The 19,125-nt window shown below is 42.7% G+C and overlaps 1 long non-coding RNA gene across 1 annotated transcript in view; it reads right to left on the reverse strand.

The window, feature by feature from the left end:
• The window catches only part of LOC110259527, a 185,226-nt gene continuing 167,443 nt past the window's right edge, over positions 1,343 to 19,125 (reverse strand). The window contains exon 3 of the long non-coding RNA XR_002341966.1: positions 1,343 to 3,706. This is a non-coding gene — a long non-coding RNA (uncharacterized LOC110259527). The remainder of the gene's footprint in view (positions 3,707 to 19,125) is intronic.

Here is a 19,125-nt window from a genome sequence, read left to right on the forward strand (position 1 = left end):
GAAAGACTCTAGAGTGTAGAGATGTCTTCCTTTAATGAGGCCCCTGCTTAGCAAATCACTCTGCTGGCTTGACGCTGGCATTTTGCATTGTTTGCCCATGTCAATCAGATCATAATTTGTTCCATCAGGGGAACCTTCTCAGAGCTTAAGAGTTGGAAACAGCTCTTGGACCACAGAACTAGTATTGCTGGAGTCTCGCTGCCTCTGCGGTGAGGCAAGTTTGTTCAAGTTGTCATTTGTAGTCAGAGAGCGAGCTGTGGTTAACAGAAAGTAATTTTGCTGGTTATGTAGAGACACACAGGGACACAAAGGCACATGCCGTGTGAGGAAACCCAGCCTCTGCTCTTATTCTGAGGGTGTGCTAACTGTTCTAAATCTTGCACAGACCTGCCACCCCCTTGCAGATCACTGAGTTGCTCAGTGTACGACGTCTCTTGTCAGTGAGTCTTTGTCATCCAAAATCTTTTCATCTACTTTGTGAAGACAGTCTTGCCTTGCTAGGATCTGAATTCCTCCAGCCCATTCTTTGACGGCAAAGAAACAAAACAATGATAGTAGATAATACTGATAATTGAATGCACACTCTCTGACACACACCGAGCTAAACACTTTGCAAGTATTACTTCATTTCAGCCCCACAAAACCTCTAAAGAGGTAGTTGCTATTATTAACCCCATATTATCGGTGATGAAAGACCTAGGTTATGCAACTTGCCCAACGCACAGGGACTCAGCTGCAACCCAGCTCTGGCCTGAGGCACCTCAGCTCACATCACTGACCTACAGCTCCACGTCTGCATCCTCTTCACTGAAGTATGCCAGGCTCTGTTTAGTGGAGCTAAATGTTTTTAATTCCTTTTGCTTTAATTATTTTCAGATGGATAAAGAAGGAAATATTTGGTATAATCCTTATTTGCCTAGAATTCTAGCATGGGGATTCTGAGATATGATTTAATTTTCCCAGTTACTTAAATATCAAGTTTATAACCTGCCACTCACAATGCTTTGTGCACCTAATGGGAACACTTTCTTTAGAAAAGATATGTGTGTGCGGAGTTCCCCTCGTGGCGCAGTGGTTAACGAATCCGACTGGGAACCATGAGGTTGCGGGTTCGGTCCCTGCCCTTACTCATTGGGTTAACGATCCGGCGTTGCTGTGAGCTGTGGTGTAGGTTGCAGACGCGGCTCGGATCTGGCGTTGCTGTGGCTCTGGCGTAAGCCAGTGGCTACAGCTCCAATTCGACCCCTAGCCTGGGAACCTCCATATGCCGCAGGAGCAGCCCAAAGAAATAGCAAAAAGGCAAAAAAGCAAAAAAAAAAAAAAAGATATGTGTGGAAAGAAATGCAGGAATGCAGGTTCTATGAGAAGGGTATTAACTACTGTATCCTCAGAACCAAGGACATGTTCCTACTCCATGATAATCAGTCAGTAAATATTGAGTAAATGGATGACTAAGAGGTTTAAAGAGTCACAAAGGTGTCTGTCTCCCTGAAACAGTCACAGTAAAATCCTTGAGGTCACCACCAAACGCTGACCCCTGACTTCCCAAAGGCCAATTACTCTGAAGTCTGGGAATAGTGTTATATTTACTGAAAGGGCCCCTGACCCTTGGCTGAGAAAATAAAGTCACACGTGTTTGTGCTTCTGTGTTAAGTATTTCTGTCTCTTTGGAAATAAGTAGAAGACCCAACAGAGAGGAGAGGAGGGTAGACAGGCAATGTTACCAAGAGCTGTAACCCTACAAAAGCCACAGCCCATGTGGATCAGTCCACGAAGAACTTGAAATTCAAAGTGCTCTCATTCAAACAGGAGTTCTAATAAGTTGTGCACCTTTCAAGTAACATAAATGGCACTGCTGTTAAAATCCTCTGTTCTCTCCTGTGGAACATCTCTTCCTCTCCAGAGCCATGTCTCTCCTCATCTGCTCCACTCAGCCTCTGTAACTCCCTGGATTAACAACTCTTCCTTCTTCCACGGTCTGCCTTCCAAACGAAGGACTCTCAGGAGCCTTCCAACACGAAGGACTCTCAGGAGGTCTTTCCTCTACTGCTTAGGGTTCTCTAACAACTCTTCCTTCTTCCACGGTCTGCCTTCCAACACAAAGGACTCCCAGGAGGTCTTTCCTCACTGCTTAGGGTTCTCTAGAGAGTGAGATTTCCTCTGAGCTTTTTTGTTTTCTTCTTTCATCCAGTATCCTAATTTAGCATCACCAATGGAAGGGCCCTCCATGGAAGATGAAGAAGGGAAGACTAGGCAATGTCCAAACTGTTTTGCACAGGGAGAGGAGGAAAAAGGGTGTGGAAATGTATGGACTGATACTTTCATCCTAACTAGAGTATTTCTAACTCCAGTTAACTAGTGTATCTCTCCCAATTCTACAGTAGTTTTAAGAATCCACTGGCATTCCTGCTGTGGTGCAGTGGGTTAAGAATCTGACTGCAGCAGCTCGTTTCTCTGCAAAAGCACAGGTTCGATCCCTGGCCCAGATCAGTGGGTTAAAGGATCTGGTGTTGCCCTGGCTGTGGTGTAGGTCACTGCTGTGGCTCAGTTATAATCCCTGTCCTGAGAACATACACATAGAGCCATAAAATTAAAAAAAAAAAATCCACACACTAAAATCCTACTTCCAAAGAGCATATACCTATCTACCAAAGAACTCTTCCTTTCAAAAGAGAAATGACATTTATAAATCCACAGGCCAAGCTTAAAGTAAAGTTTCATCACAGCTCTTAGCTTTCTACATTGTTTTGTAGCTTATTTGCTAATTCAAACCAGCATTTAGTCATTTTGTGCAAACTGGATTCAGGGTCTAAATCCTTACCTACAAATAGATCGAGGGCCTGTGGTCCTTGTTTTTCAGCACAGCCCACACGGTTGGTACCATATTAAACTGAGAGTGCTCACTTGCTGCAGCCACCCTCCTTGCGCTCATCAAAACTTCCATTGTCACATTTCTGCCCAGATATTAATAAACATGAGTGGGAAGGAGAACAAATGCATGAAGTGTTGCTGCTCAGCCTTTTTAAGCCTGTGGAACTTTCCTCTTCTTCTTTGGCTAAAGATGGGGTGAAGATTAGGCACGCCAGGAGCCCAGCTGTCGTAGGGAAAAACTCTAAAGGGAGAACCTGTCAATTGAAACAAGTTTTTGGATACTGAGATGGAAACCTAGATGGAACCAATTTTCATGCTACAGCCCTGCCATCAGGACTGGGCACATCAGGATAACAAGAGGCAGATGGCTTTCGGCAAAATGAAAAATTTGAGGGCACCGCACATATGGTCACAGTTCTCAAATTTGGGAGGAATTCTGCCCCTGAAAGTATATCTGTTTAATCTCTCCCAAGTAAAAAGGCAAGGAGCCCTCAACGGCATCATCTATTTCTTTCAATAAAAAGTTGGCGCTGGTACCTTTGCGGATGCAAACATTCGTCGGTCTTGTGGCCAGAGCAGGGGAAGTCGGCTCGTAGGAAGGGAGAGTTCTGAGAATGAGGTTCCACGTCCTGAAGGCAGAGGAAGATGCAGATCTAAGGAGTGGCAGGTCTGGAAATGGCCATTTGCAGAGACGACCTAAGTAGGCATTGGGGGTCCAGTAGTCTGAGAGCTAAGGGCAGAGGCTCTAGGTCATGGAGGGGCAGCCTGGAAGGCCAGGCCACCCTCGGCCCACAGATATGATCACTGGATACTTGGAATGTTCGAAGAAACACATCTGAAATAAATAGACACCGACATTTTAAAATTAGGAGACTTGGGAGTTCCCACTGTGGCTCGGCACAAAAGAATCCAACCAGTGTCTGACTAGTACCTGGCCTTCCTCAGTGGGTTAAGGATCCAGCGTTGCTGTGAGCTGTGGTGTAGGCTGGCAGCTGCAGCTCTGATTCGACCCCTAGCCTGGGAACCTCCATATGCCATGCGTACGGTCCTAAAAAGACTAAATAAATAAATTAAGGAGACTTCATATCAACAATACTCAGATGACTGACTTGAAAAAAATCAGAAGACCTGGGTACACACTTGTGCACAGCCTCGAGCGGTGGAGGTGAGAATCCTCCCCTGCACGTGCTCTGGCATTTGCTGCGACCCCTTCGTGGCCCATTTTACTCGTGTGTGTTACCTGCAAAGCCATGAACCCCTCTGTCCTGGCCTGAAATAGTTGTGAGTCTCTGATCACATCATCTAAGACTTTTGAGTCTTTATCATACTTGTCTTTATCATGGAGATAATACTTTACCGCAGTGTTGGAAAAGTTAACTAAGATAACTGCATGTAAAGTGCTCAGTTCAAGGCCTAGTACATCTGTACTTAACACATACTGACCACTAGTTTCATGGTCAATGTTGTTCTTATTGAACAAGCTCATCCAAATCCTTTCATCACTTCTCTTTTTAAAAGAAACGAGGAAACATGAACGTAATGGCCACCAACATAAGCCTCCTATTGCCCACATCTTTTTGGTCATGGGATGTACTTTGGGATAATTAGATTATCTAATTTGCCTAAAGCCGTGTATAATATGGGAAACTGCCTATTTCAGTCCATCTTCATAAGGAGGCAGAGCTGAAAACCAAGGGTTCCATGGAGAAACGCCATGGTGTGGGGCAGAAGTGATGCTGAGGTCCATGGCCCCATCTGCTTAGCTAGGTAAGGACAGCCACGTATCACCACTGAGAGTGCAGTACAGGTAAGGGGCATCACGGCTGGGAGATAACTGGAGTCAAATCACGTCTCCATCACCAGGTCACGTTGGTCAGAGAAGCCCTCTGAGTCTCGAGGCTCCTTTCATAATTTGTAAAACAGAGATGGTACAAACCCATCTTGTAGAGTTGTGCATGTTAATTAAAATAATTGGCATTGAAATACTGAACACACAGTAAGGGCTCGATATATGGTAATAAAAAAGAGCCAGAGTCAATTATAATAGGTCATTTACTGAACATAATGAAAATCTTTGTGGAAAAATAATAATCCCTGAGAGCTTAAGAAAATTAAGCAGTAAATTATTACAAAATGTGAGGCACACAACCTCAAATTAGTGTCATGCACTTTTTGAGCCCATTAAAACAGGCATTATTTACTGACCACTATTTCCATTAATGCCTCATTACTCTCCAAAACCTTGCTGATAATGCTTCGGGGAGGGGGAGTGTTTGATTTGTATTTAAAATGTGTGATGCGTAATCTCTTCCTAGTATGTGTGGTATTATGCCTCCTTTCAGTTTAATGTGGGTATAAAAATTCTGCTTGAGTCTTCTTTTATACTTGAGTCTAGTCCTGACTGATTAGAACTGAGAGTTACAAAACATATGGGTATATTATATCAAGAAAACTCTGGGATCCTGATGTTTTGAAGTTACTTGGTCACTGTTCAGGAATGAGTGTGTCTTGGTTCTCAAAGTGGCCAGTGGGATGGCTCAATCCAGTCTTTTTTTTTCTTGAGCAACCTTATTTCTAAAGCTGCTTTCTCTTTTTAACTTTCGCTGTAACGGAGGCTTAGGATAGCATTTTATCCACCTGGACTGCTATCTTCAGTAACACAATCATATGCCTCTGAAGTATCCCATGATGGCAGGGAGAGGTGAGTTAATTCATGCAAGGATAGCATTTATCAGTTTGTGTAATGAAGGTGACGGGGCCACATGATTCCCCATACAACCCACGATGTCTGTGATGGAAACATCCTCCTCCAGTGACCTATGTCACAAATGAGCTCCCTCCATTCTAGGGTCGGGGGGTGGCTTGGTTTGGCTATTTCTCTGCTCCTCAGAAAACAGCTCTGAGCATCCTGCTCATGAGGTTGGTGACTCACTAATTTCAGCTCTGTAAACAAAGGCTCAGATTTTCCTTGCCTGTGACCAGGTCCCAGTGTGACTAAGGACACGGCTTAAATGCAAGGGATGTATCAAGACAAAGACAAAACTGCCTCAGTGTTGGAAGGAGAAATGGAAGGCTTTATAGAAGAGAAAATTAAAACCCAACAAGGAAAAAGTAAACCTTGGACATAAAATAATCAGTACTAATAAGTATTCTACTATTTCATGAACTGATGGCTTTGTTCTTCTTTCTTCTTTTTTAAATGTAAGTTTGTCAAAGCTTAATAACAAGGGAAAACATGTAACATGTTCTCCTGACTTTCTGAGCTCTTGCAATTTTTCTTTGGTTGTTAAAAGATTGAAGAGAATATGTTTTAACTGCTTGTTAAAGCCTGAGTAGCTCTGACTTTTCTTCCCATATCCATAAAGTTTTATGGAGAGTCCTTATTTTGAAGTCCTGCAGAGTAAGAATATTTGTCTTAAAACAAGACAGAGCTTTTTATTGCTCCTCTGCAGAACAAGCACTCCCAAGGACACTGCCCTACAGACCTCAGGCTTAGTTCTCCAGTTTCCACAAGGCTGCTAAGTGGTCAAACCTTCCTGGGGTCCCTTTCCATCACCCCTCTCCATCTTTTATATATTCATTCTTTCCTTCTTCCTTTTTCCCTTCCCAAACCCTCTCTTCTTTAGGGGTAATAATAGTCACAGACGGAGTGGCTATCTGTTGACTTTGCTTGTTTATCATCTCTGTGCTCTGGTAACAGAAGCTCTCTTCTCCATTTGGTAATCCCTCCATGTGATTTTGGTAAAGCTATTCATCAAATGGAAGCAGAGACATTACCCAACCATGATACCCATGCCTTGGATCCAATAGCAGTTCCAAGAGTGGGCACAGGACCAATAGGGACCTTGGGAAAGAGTTTCATTCTATTTGGAATCACTGGCTATGAAGATTCATGTGGTTGTTGAGGAAACAGCTCACCTCTTTCACTGGAAACTCGCTGTGAGAATGATAAAACCAAAGATGCTGTGACTGCATTTCTTGTCAGAGCCAAAGCTAAGGGAGAGAAACTTCACATCATTTTAGTTCTTAGATTCAAGCATGTCTGGGGCCAGCCACACATCTTCAAGTTCCATGTTTGGGGAACCAACAGGCTGTGTTTCTGTGTAAGCTAGTTTGAGTTGATTTTCTCTTATGTATACCGAGAAGAACCCAGATTCTTTTACTGCTTTAGGAATTTTGCCATCCACTGAGGAAATGCATCATTATAAAGGAAGGGAGATTGTGATATATGCGTGGGAGGAGACTGTAGAAATCAGGGAGCATACACCGAAGAGGACTGGTTCCAGCTGAGGGCTCTGTGGAAAGCTTAAGTGAAGGGGGTGGTAGCACTGGAGTTAGGCATTGTAGTGTAAGCAGAATTTCCAGTGGTGGCAAGGAGGTGAGCATAGAAGGAAGTGGTATTTAGAAAGGGCATCACGCTCAGAAGTGAGAGGGTAAATAAACCCACAGCATGTTAGAGGACTAATGTGTGTTTCACAGGCCAGGACCAGGTGGGTGTGTATCTCATACAGGTAGCCAATGAGATGGGGTCAGATTTTGGTGATCTTTGAAAACCATTCTAAGAATCAAAGCCATTATTCTCTAGGCGGGGTGGGCTGCTGACGTTTTCCATATCAGGATTAACATGGTCAGATCCATGTTTTAAGAAGAAAATTCTGCCTCTCTCCCTGGGCTCAGTCATTATTTCCTGGAGGATGGCCTCCCTGATTCAATTCATTGCCTCTGTGATCTGTTCCTGGCAGCTCATCTAACTCATACAGAAGGCACACAACCTGAGCAATGGATTTCTGAATAATTCTGTGACTTAATCAGAAGGTTAGAGAAGGTGACGTAACCTGGCCTTCTGGTTTAAGGGCAATGGCATCAGCCAGGTGACTTGGGCACATCACTCGATTCCGTAGACCCTGTTGATACCTCACCCGGATCCTCTATCCCAGGCAGGTTCATGAACTCCTGTGACTGCTGTGGATGAGAATAATGTTGATGATGCTGATGGTGAGCTTGAATGCTATAGCTCACAGCTACCCTTTTTCCAGATAACTGCCTAAACCCCAACCCCTGCCTGCAGCCAATGACTGACTAGTGTCGAATATAAGCATCCAGCCTCCATGCTTCCCATGCCTCATATCAGTTCAAGCTGTGGTCTTATTCACACACCAGGATTCTTCCAAGATTCCTTGCTTTTCTTACTGCCTAAATAAATCACTTGCACAAGAAAACCCATATCAGGCTCTCCTTCTAGGGAACATGGCCTAAGACTTTTGAATTTATTTGTAAAAGGGGTTGTTGTAAGGCTTAAACATTAATATAAGTAACAGATAATTAAAAACAGGATGATATCATTCCATAAGCAAAACTGAAGGTATAAGTGAAATACTTAGAACAGTGCCTGGCACATAGTAGGTGTTAAATAAGTGTTTGTTTTTATTAATGTTATATGACTTCTTCCAATAGCTTATGAATCTCTTTGCTCCGTTTTGATCCCCCTACTCTTGCTCCAGGTTGGCCTCTCCTCACTTTGATTACAACAAAGGTCTTATCCAGCTCCCCCTTCCACCCTCCTTTCTCCTCTTCTACAAATATTTGCATGTGTTTATTGTATACCAGGCACTGATCTAGGGACAAACTGAGGCAAGTTACTGAACTAAGCCTCAATTTACCCCTTTGTAAAACAGGGATACTGTAAATCTGCTACACGGGGTAGTGGTGGAATTAAATGAGACAATACTCATAAAGCACTCATGCCTAGTGAGCCCTCTAGAACCTTTCATCTTTGCCTTCTCCCTGAACTATTTTCTGGCCTATAGACAGCAGAGACATCCAGAAGGGTACCATGTACTGGTCATGGGCTCCATCTGACAGATATGTTATTCCTCTATTCAAAGGGCCAGAGGGAAGGATAAAGATGGCAGAGGAGTAAGATGTCACACTCACCTTCTCCCACAAACACATCAAAAAAAAATCTACATGTAGAATGATTCACACAGAAGATCTACTGAATGCTGTCAGAAATACTTAAACCTTCAGAAAGGGCAAGAAACCCTTCACATAACTGGGTGGAACGAAAGGGGGAAAAAAGTGAGAAAGAGAAAAGGAATCAGGATGGGACTAGAACTCTGAGAGAGAGCTGAGAAAGAGAAAAGGAGCCCACACCCTGGGAAGCCACCTTATTGACAGGGGGATCAGCAGGAACAGAGGGAACTCAAAGCCTCCTGCAAAAGCACAGTGGCTGGACCGAGGAGGGCAAAGCAGAGTGAGGGCTGCTCAGATCATCTGCACCACTGCCAGACGCCACAGCCTAAGATGCTCAGGCAGGGGCTGGGCGCTAAGACTCAGGCTCTGGAGGTCAGTTCCAGGGAGAGGACTAGGGCTGGCTGTGTGGAGACAGCCTGAGGTGCTAGGGAGCAATGCGCCAAGGGCTGGGGAGTGGAGTGCCAAAGCCAAGGGAACCTGGGAGGAGGTCTGGGCCCGCAGGAGAAGCAAGGTGCCATACTGGGGAGGGCGAGAGGAGGAGAGGCGGACTGCCATAGGAATCTCTTTCCCTGTGCATGCACATGGGCTCTCAGAGAACAGAGCACCTCTGGCACAGGCTACAGGTGGGGAGAGGCCAGTCACTCAGGCTAAGGGAGACTGGGCACCTCTTGCATGGGCTAAAGGCAGGGGGCACTAAGCAGCATGTGGCACTTCTTGCACGATCTACAGGTGGTGGGGACAAACCACAGCAGTCATCTCAGAAATCAGAGGGAGGCATGGCCTACCACCACTAGGGGTCTGTTAACAGGCTCCACCTGAGGCCCCAGTCATTCAGAGATTGGCAAAAAAAGAGGGCACTGCAACCGAGCACCACCCATTTTTGCTCTCACTCCCCTGGGAACACACCCACCCTGCCACTGCCACTGCCACTGCCAAACGCTCTGGGCAGCACCCACACATGCTTGATAATTATCATTTCCCAGGACCCTGCAACTAGGAACAGCCTGTGCAGCACCTCCTATGTAGTCTAAGCAGCATAAGGTAGTGGGGGCAAATCACCACAGTTACTCTGACTCCAGAGGTGGGTGTGGACTGCCACCACTAGGGATCCGAAAACAGGCACCACTTGCAGTCCCCATCACCTCAGAAGACACCACAGAGGAGGGCAGTGCAACTGAACACCACCCGTTATTGCTCTCACTCCTCTGAAAACTCACACACCCTGCCACTGCCAAATGCTCCAAGCACTGCCTAAATCAGCCTGTGGCTCATTACCACTTCCCAGGGCCCCACAACTAGGAGCAGCCTCTGCCACCTTCCCTGCAGGTCCTTGCTACTGTCAAGAGCCCAGCAATCAGGCACTGGTTACTAGCCTTCCAATTGACTCCACCTCCCTGAAAGCATACACAGGCCATACACCAGCACACAGGAAATCATGAAGATCAGAGAGGAAATGAATAAAATAGAGATTCAAAAAGCAATAGAAACAAATCAATAAAACCAAGAGCTGTTTCTTTGAAAGGTAAACAAAATTGACACACCTTGGGCCAGAATCAACAAGATGAGGAGAGAAAGAACCCAAATAAACAAAATAAGAAATGAAAAAGGGGAAATCTCAATGGATCCTTTACTACAGAAATACAAAAAAAAAAAAAAAAGCAAATACTATGAACAATTATATGCCAACAAATTTGACAACCTAGAAGAAATGAACAACTTTCTAGAGACTTAGAGCATGCCAACATAGAATCAAGAAGAAATTGATCAAGAACAGACTGATTGCTAGAAATGAAACTGAAAAACACTCCTTACAAACAAAAGTCCAGGATCAGATAGATTCAGAGGCAAATTCTACTAAACATACAAGGGAGGAGTTCCCGTCGTGGCGCAGTGGTTAACGAATCCGACTAGGAACCATGAGGTTGCGGGTTCGGTCCCTGCCCTTCCTTGCTCAGTGGGTTAACGATCCGGCGTTGCCGTGAGCTGTGGTGTAGGTTGCAGACGCGGCTCGGATCCAGCGTTGCTGTGGCTCTGGCGTAGGCTGGCGGCTACAGTTCCGATTTGACCCCTAGCCTGGGAACCTCCATATGCCGCGGGAGTGGCCCAAGAAATAGCAAAAAGACAAAAAACAAACAAACAAACAAACAAAAAAAACATACAAGGGATTGTATACCAATCCTTCTTAAACTTTTCCAAAAGTTTAAAGATGAAGGAATACTCCCAAAGACATTCTATGAAGCCACCGCCACCCTAATACCAAAACCAGAGAAAGATACTACCAAAAAAGAAAACTATGGGCCAATATCTCTGATGAATATAGACCCAAAAATTCTCAACAAAATTTTAGCCAGCCAAATCCAACAACATGTAAAAAAGATCATACACCACAATCAAATGGGATTCATCCCAGGTGCACAAGGATGGTTCGTTCAACATATGCAAATCAAACAATGCCATACACCACATTCACAAAAGAAAAGTCAAAAACCACATGTTCATCTTAATAGATACAGAAAAAGCATTTGACAAAATCGAACATCCATTCATGATAAAAACTCTTACCAAGGTGGCTATAGAGGGAACATACCTTAACATAATAAAAGCTATTTACAACAAACGCACAGCAAATGTAATACCCAATGGAGAACAGCGGAAAGCCTTGCCACTCAAATCTGGACCAAGACAAGGATGCCCACTCTCAGCACTATTATTCAACATAGTATTGGAAGTCCTAGCCACAGCAATCAGACAAACAAAAGAAATAAAAGGTATCCAGATTGGAAGAGAAGAGGCAAAACTGTCACTGTATGCAGATGACATGATACCATATATAGAAAACCCTAAGGATTCCACACAAAAACTACTTGAACTGATCAATGAATTCAGCAAAGTAGGAGGATATAAGAATAACATTCAGAAATCAGTTGCATTTCTGTATACTAACAATGAAATATTAGAAAAGGAATACAGAAATATAATACCTTTCAAAATTACACCCCCAAAATTCAGACACCTAGGAATACACCTGACCAAGTAGGTAAAGGACTTAGATGCCAAAAACTATAAAATAGTAATCAAGGAAATTCAAGAAGAGGCAAAGAAATGCAAAGACATTCCATGCTCCTGGGTTGGAACAATTAATGCTGTAAAAATGGCCATACTACCCAAAGCAATCTACAGATTCAATGTAAGCCCTATCAAATTACCCAGGACACTTTTCACAGAACTACAACACACAATCCAAAAATTTATGTGGAACCACAAAAGACCCAGAATTGCCAAAGCAATCCTGAGGAACAAAAACCAAGTAGGAGGCATCTCTCTCCCAAACCCCAGGCAATATTACAAAGCCACAGTCATCACGACAGTATGGTACTGGTACCAAAACAGACACACAGACCAATGGAACAGAATAGAGAACCCAGAAATAAACCCAGACACCTATGGTCAACTAACCTTTGACAAAGGAGGCAAGAACATAAAATGGGAAAAAGACAGTCTTTGCATCAAATATTGCTGGGAAAACTGGAAACTCGTATGTAAATCAATGAAACTGAAACACAGCCTCATGCCATGCACAAAAATAAACTTAAAATGGCTTAAAGACTTAAACATAAGATATGACACCATCAAACTCCTAGAAGAGAACATAGGCAAAACATTCTCTGACATAAACCATACAAAGTTTTTCTTAGGTCAGTCTCCCAAAGCAACAGAAATAAAAGCAAAAATAAACCAATGGGACCTAATCAAACAAACAAGTTTTGCACAGCAAAGGAAACCATAAAAAAGCAAACAAACAGAAAGAACCTATGTAATGGGAAAAAACAGTTTCAAGTGATGCAGTTGACAAGGGCTTAATCTCTAAAATATACAAACAACTTATATAATTCAACAGCAAAAAAGCCAACATCCCAATTGAAAAATGGGCAAAAGACCAGAATAGTCATTTCTCCAAGGAAGATATACAGATGGGCAATGAGCACATGAAAAAATTCTCAACATTACAAATTATTAGGGAAATGCAAATCAAAACTACTATGAGGTACCACTTCACACCTGTCAGAATGGCCATTATTAGTAAGTATACAAATACCAAACACTAGAGAAGGTGTGGAGAAAAGGGAATGCTACACTGTTGGTGGGAATGTAAATTGGTACACCACTATGGAAAAGTTCAGCAAACTAAATATAGAACTACCTTATGACCCAGCAATCCCATCCTTGGGCATATGTCCAGACAAAACTTTTATTGAAAAAGATACATGTACCCCTATGTTCATTGCAGAATACACAATAGCCAAGACATGGAAACATCCTAAATGTCCATCAACAAATGAATGGATAAAGAATAGGTGGTGCATATACACAATGGAATAATACTCAGCCATAAAAAGAATAAAATAATGCCATTTGCAGCAACATGAATGATACCAGAGACTCTCATAATAAGTGAAGTAAGTCAAGAGAAAGACAAATACCATATGACGTCACATATCTAGAATCTAATATATGGCACAACTGAACATTTCCACAAAAAAGAAACTCACAGACTGGAAGAACAGACTTGTAGTTGCCAAGGGGGAGGGGGAGGGAGTGGGATGGACTGGGAGTCTGGGGTTAATAGATGCAAACTATTGTATTTGGAGTGGATAAGCAATGAGATCCTGCCGCATAGCACAGAAAACTATATCTAGTCACTTGTGATGGAACATGTTGGAGGGTAATGTGAGAAAAAGTATATGTATATTTATGTATGACTGGGTCATTCTTTTGTACAATATAAATCGATGGAACACTGTAAATCAACTATAATGGAAAAAATCATAAAAAATATGGGCTACTAATAGAGCTTTAATAATGATAGCCTTGCTTTTCCCAATTAAAGCATTGTGACCTCTGTGTGTATTACTGTAAGTGCATGCCGCAATATGCATCTTGTCAACCATGAACTGATGTTAAGTGCTATGCCATGAATTGCCACCAAGGAGTCACCTTGAGCAGTTAGTGATCTCTCCCTTATGTCAAAAGGTCCTTTGCAGGCAGCTGCTCACAGTAATGAGAGTGTGGCAGTGATGAAAGCCTGAGCACTGAAAGCAAGCTAAGAGAGCAGGGGTGAATTCAAGAATAAAGCAGAATTGGAAGCCAGGTATGTAAATGGTTCGTTCAGTTTCCTTGATCTTTATGGGGAAAAAAAGTGTTTTCATTCTGCCTTTTTCAGTGCAAGTTCAGGGTTTCATAGTTTCTTGGGCTCCTTTTGAGGTCTGCCATAGCTTAAGTGAATAAAATAGAAAATGAGCAGGGTTTATCCTAGATTCCAGCAGAAAGGAGGCAGAACTTAGCACGGCACTGGGTGAATTTGCTGTGTTGAGGTTGGGGATCAGATCTTACCCACATGAGAGGAGTGTGTGAGAGAGAGTGTGTGTGTGTGTGTGAATTCACCATGAATCACTTGTAAACTTTCATTTTATTTTTGCATTCTGCCCCCTCCGCCCTCCATGTTTAGTCTACTATTTACTCTTCATTTTGGAAAATGACCATATAGGAGTTAGGACCATTCGAGAACTTACTGTTTTTTAATATCAAATATAAGATAGTCAATGGAGTCTCAAATGCATTGTCTTTTAAGCCATGAGTTTCCACAGTGATTTATTAAGTTAGCACATATTTCTTTTGATTTATACAATTCCACATAAGTGCTGTCATCACAATTATTATGGTATTTAAATAGTTGGGATATGAGTATGTCTTAACCTGAAATTTTTTTCTTAATATTTGAGCTTCTATTGGTTTTTTATTCTTTTGTGTAATTAGGTGACTTAGTTGAAAACAGAATGCCACTAAATGAATTAAAAATAAGTACGAATACAAGATGAAATGGTTAGAAATTAATAAGGAATTGTCCCAAGATTGTAATATGTTTTGAAATTTATATTCAGTTACTTAAGAGTATTTGCTCTAAGAACCTACATTTGAAGAGAGTTGAAAGATCATAATTTTCATAATAATCATGCTTTTATATTTTGTCCCTTTCTTACCAAGCACTAAAAGTACTTTTGAAACACGGTAGCTGAATCAATAGGAGGAAGGGAGTGGGTCTGATTAATGCCTGACTTGAAAGGAAAACAGGTTAACAGGTTAGTAACGGGGACTCAAAAACACGAATAGTACAAAGCCAAGAGGGTGAAATGCTATCACTGCCTTCCTAAAACCAGAGAAAAACAACTGTATTTTATTATATTCATTAAACATTTTTGTGCATCTGCTGTGTGCAAATCTCTGAGCAAGGTGCAGTGGAGATAAACAATCAGAATCTTGGATGGTCTGTGATCTTAGGGAAGATGAGGACCTCCTGGTGCTCACACAGGTCAGACCACTGCTAACAGAATGGATGGGTTCTATGAGAATAGCTTTGCAGGGGGTCTGAATACAAAATTACCAGCTTCCAGGCTCCATCTGGAACTGCCGTATCACGATGCAAACTTTCCCCAGTAACCAAGTTCAAGGAAGAGTCCTACCTGTCGAGCCTCCATCTGGGAGAGCTCCTCTCGGTACATGCTTTTTCCTTCCATCCTTTTATTTATCAACACAACTCCTTAGCAAATTCTTGTTGAGTGTGGCAAGAAGTCGAGTGCTGACTGTTGAACCAGGTAGTACTAGGACCTGAGACCAGAGAAGTGAACCAGAAACCTTCATGATGCTCACATGCCAGTGAGGGAAATGGACATGCAGCAATTACCACACAACTCTTTAACTGTACCTGTACTAAGAGCTTCAAAGACTATCAATTGCAGGGTGGAGGGGGAAGGAAGGGACAACGAATCTTGTCTAGGAGGATCATGAAAACTTTTAAAGGAAGTAAAAATGGCCAAATCGAAGCCATAGGAGCTGGCTAGTGAAGAACAAGTTGAAGGGCAGGGAAGTGAAGAGACTGGGGTGTGGAATGCCCAGAAAAGTGAGACATTAGGCTGGGCAGCGTGCCTGTGTGGTGTGGGTACAGCGGAGGCTCTGGGGGAAGGCACAAATGGGGAAGAGTCTGGAGGGCCACTTGTGAGTTTCAACTTGATTCTTAGAGTAATAGGAGGCCTTGAGGGGTTTTCGGGGAAATGACCTGATATTCTTTGCATTCGAAAGGCTCTCTGGGCTGCAGTACAGAGGAAGGAGAGAAGGGGCCTGGATGAGGGAGGTGATGGAGACAAAGTTCAAAAAGCAGGACTGCTGACAGCCCTGAGCACAGTCTTCCACTCCCTTCTCCACCTTTAGGAAGAGCTCCTGTTCCGCTCGCAGGAGAGGGAGGCAGGGGAGAAAGCCGTCCTGCTGTGTCCACCCAGCAAAGAGGGTACCCCAACCCCTGGACCAGTTCTGGGGAGGCAGAACCTGTTGTTATGAGTCTTCATATATCTATGTCGCGTGGGGTCCAGCCATTAAGCTGACTCCCTCCAAGACACCGCAAGCCAAGAGGCAGGAGTAAGTTCATGATTACACAGCATGATTACAACCCATTATGTCCACGTGGAGGGGGGGGGTGCATTTTGATGGCACTTTGATCCAGAGCACAGAATGGATAAACCCCACAAAATCTGAGAGTGGAATATAAACCCAGTGTGTTTTAGACACCCAGAGTGGTCTGTCAAAAGTAAAGGCAGAAAAGGTGAGTTTCTACTTTAGGTATCAGAAAAAAAATTAAAATGTGTGGTCTTTTTCAGTCTAGCCAACTGAAGGACTTCTGAGATCAAGTTTATTTAAATTCAGTTCCTAATTTGGTTTTGAATTGGAACTTGACGATTTGGATGGTCAGATTCACCAATCTGAGGAGCTGCTCTATTGGCACAAGTTCTCTGACACTGTAATTTGGCCCCTGGGTTTGTCTTTGCTAAAATAGTGCTAAAGACATGATTCAAAATGGTACAGAGTAGAAAGGAAAACTCAGGTAAACGATTAACGGATTAATCAGGCTCGGCGACCTGATTTGGAATGTACCCTTGGATCATGGAACTGCATCCCATATTCTATAACTAAGGAGATTTTGGAATGCTTGGAGTACATGGCATAAGAAAAATAATAGCTACCATGTGCTAAAGATAGACATTAGGCTATGTGCTTTATAAGACCCAACTTATTGACTCTTTATATAAACTTTATAATGTAAATGCCTTCATTATACTCATTTGACCAAGAGAGAATAATTAATTTGCTTAAGATCACAGCTAATAATTGGCAAGGTCAGGATATGGTCTCAGGTCTAAGTCCAGGGTCTACATCTAAATTACTGCCTTTGCTCTGTGCATCTGTGAAAGGCAAAATGAAATCCCACAAATCACTTCTTAGCATTACCACCAGAAGTCTTCCTCTTTAGGGAAGTGGGGCCAATTACAGGTAGCAGCTAACATTATTTAATCTTCCTCTTTTGTTATACTAGTGAATTTCTTGATGATTTTTAACTTAAAAGAGTTTATCTTTTTAGTTTGTACACTCATTTTAGGTTAACTAAAAGTTATCTAAATGCACTTGGCTTATATTAGGACTAGTATGTTCTTATAACCATTATAATTTCTACATTATAATGGGAACAGAAGAAATCTGGAGATAGCGTTAATGAAACCCAGAGCTTTTGACAACCATTAACGTGCATCATATTAGTAGAAGTGGGGGGAATTAAAAATTCTAGAGAAACATGTCAATTTAGATGAGGCTCTGAAAAGCTCAATTTTCTACTGAAAATTTTAATATATTATTATTTTGCCCAAATGTTTCCATTATGCCTGGAAAAGCTGTGACAGGAGTAAAAGGAAGAAGAAGCTGATTGACAGGTTCCCTGGAAACAAGTATAAGGGGGGTTGAGAAGAGAGAAGTTGGTATATTGGAAAAGGCAGACTTTGGAAGTGATTTAGCCCTCAGATCAAATCTCAGCTCAGACACTTAAGTATCTTGGTCTTGGGCAAGTATCTTACACTCTCCAAACTTTGATTTTCTTGTGTATAAAATGAGAAAACTATACCTACTTAATAGGGCTCATGTGAAGACTTAATGAGATGGCGGTAACATTACTGCTATTTGGTGACATTTTATTATATACCGGTTATTACTTATATCAATCATAAAAATAAAATAAAAACTGTAAAGTGTCAATATCTCCACTTCACAGATAAGTGGAATGAGGCTTAAAGAGGCTATGCTATTTGTCTAAGGTCACAGAGCTATTGAGGAAAGGAGCTCTGATGCTCCTGTGTCTGTTGTGGCTGCAAAGGCCATGCCCAACCCTGCGTGATAAACCGCTTCAGGGTCACAGTTTGAGATACCATTTAACAAATATTTCGTACGAGCCTGAGCTAAATGCTCTAGGTATGTTATTTCCATCATCAACAACTCGACAACTCTTCTTATCCCTACTTCACAGTCTAGGAAACCCAAGTCATTTGCCCAGTGTCACGATGGTAGGTATTGAACCTGAACTCCAAATCCAGACTTGTCTGATTTTAAAGCTATGCTATCCTGTTTTCTGTAATGCGTATATTAGGGTTGGGTCAGGGTTGGCATATTGGTGGTGGCACTTCTGGTTTTTATTGAGATGCTTTTGTTATCTCATCAACTTCCAACTCTACAGAACAGCTTGACATTAGTTGCCATAGAAGTGAGAAAGTGCTAAGGCTCCTCTGGCTATGCTAGGCCAAAATAATTCAGTTCTTTCCGTCACTCTTTAAAACCAAAGATTTTCCTTCCATCTCTTAATGGAGGCCCAGGCTCAGAATTGGAACACCTGATTATAAAGGCGCACGAAATGCTGACAACTCTGGTCAACATTTAGCATTCACAAAGTATGGAATGAGCGTCAGTGTACAGCTTCTATGCTTCCAGCCTCTTTTGGTGAAACCCAGAGGGAGGGCCTGATCCTTGCCTTGAAGAAGCTTACATGCCATATATTTATCCTCTGCTTGGGTCTTCTCCAAAAGGGTCACCTACAGTGCGCTAGGAAACATTGCTTTCAATAGGCTTAATGTGCCAATGGCCAGGGGGAGGCTGATGCAGAGGCCTTTTGATACCTTATGTTGTATCATAAAGATGACCTTCTATGGCTCATTGTATGGGTCTTCACGGGCACCAGGGCTTTAGGAAAGAAAAACTTAATGCTATGTTATATGTTAAGGGGAACTGTCCTTACCAGGTGACGGTGAAGGGGAGCATATGCTGGACTGAGAGAGTGGAGCCTTGGGTCTTCGTCCCAACCCATCTTCAATCAGCTGTAGGACCCGGGACCAATCCCTTCCCCTCCTTGGGCCTCAG

This window comes from Sus scrofa, chromosome 2 (genome assembly GCF_000003025.6).
Source record: "Sus scrofa isolate TJ Tabasco breed Duroc chromosome 2, Sscrofa11.1, whole genome shotgun sequence".
In the NCBI taxonomy this organism is placed as follows: domain Eukaryota; kingdom Metazoa; phylum Chordata; class Mammalia; order Artiodactyla; family Suidae; genus Sus; species Sus scrofa.